Below are 1,427 nucleotides of genomic sequence, written 5' to 3'. Positions count from 1 at the left end.
TCCTGCCACCTGTTGCCCCCTTTCCAGGGCTTAGTGTCACTCTTCCCTGTCCTAAATACTCCTCCCTGATGGAACTCATCTTGGGAGGGTAGTCGTTTCTTTGTGGCCGAACTCAGAAGGTACAGCATACTCCCCCGAACCTTTGTTTAGTTTTATGAAACTAGGGCATGGGATGGCTGACCTTATATTTTCAGTTCCCTTCAATGACCCGAGCTTTTAACTTTGCCTAAGCTTTCGTTATTTTTTTCCTAAAAAATATGACTTGTTTTGTTTGCCCAGAGTTCCTTCCCTCTTCTTCCCAGATAGGTAGTTCTTTCTCTTAGACATTCCCATTTCCCCAGTCCCATGTTCTAATATTCCTGTGTGGGGGCTAGCATGCTTTTACATGTCACCGGTTCCTGGACTCCAAACGATCTAGGATGGCTATATTTTAAATAATAATACTGGGCCTATCTGGTCACAGTGATTAGGCCCAGATGTGGACATAAAATTCAAGGATTCCAAGATTCAATGTTCTGGGCTTTACTCCAGGATTTTTAAGGTGAAACTGACAAAGAAGATTAAGCCCCTTTATAGCAGTGAAGCTATGGGATTAATTGGAAGTCTTGTCTTCCCCATTCAATTCTTTGTTGAAGGTGTCAACTCATAGGTATTTTTTCTTGATTGCTTGGAAGGTCTTAACTCTTGTCTTAGTCAGTTTGGGCTGCTAAAATAGATAACCATAGATCAAGTGGCTTATAAGCAATAGAAATTTATTTCTCATAGTTATAGGGTCTGGAAGTCAGCATGGTCAGGCTCTGGTGAGAGCCCTCTTCCAGGTTGCAGACTGCTGTCTTCTCATTGATTTATCACATGGCATAGGGCTAACTAGCTCTCTGGCCTCTTAAAAGGGCACTAATTCCATTCATGAGGGTTCCACCCTTGTGATCTAATTGTCTCTCAAAGATCCCACCTCCAGATAATATTACATTGGATTAGAGTGTCAACATATGAATTTGAGAGGACACAAACATTTAGTCCATTGTAACCTATGAGGTACAGGTTTTCCCACTACATGTCTAGAAAGATGAATTGTAGATATACAGCTTCAGTTCTTGCTATATATTTGCTTCTTAGAACATCCTGTGAAAAAATTAGGGCTGATACAATTTCATACAATCTCTCTCTCTGACAAAATGTTTTATCAAGTATTACATAAACAGAATATTGCACAGACAAAAACAATATAACTCAATATTCCTGATGTTAAATTTAGTGTTCTTTCAATCATATTATAAGGCCATTTGTGACTAATAATCTCTATTAGAAAAGTATTATCCAAGTATTAGCCCAATATGTTGCCTGAAAATTGTATCACTTTTGTATCTCATCATTTTTTAACCCTTACCTAAGCACTTTCTTAAGGTTTTCTCCATTTGGCTTCTAGA

Source organism: Myotis davidii, unplaced genomic scaffold (assembly GCF_000327345.1).
Source record: "Myotis davidii unplaced genomic scaffold, ASM32734v1 scaffold46, whole genome shotgun sequence".
Taxonomy (NCBI): domain Eukaryota; kingdom Metazoa; phylum Chordata; class Mammalia; order Chiroptera; family Vespertilionidae; genus Myotis; species Myotis davidii.
This window is presented reverse-complemented; position numbering follows the sequence as displayed.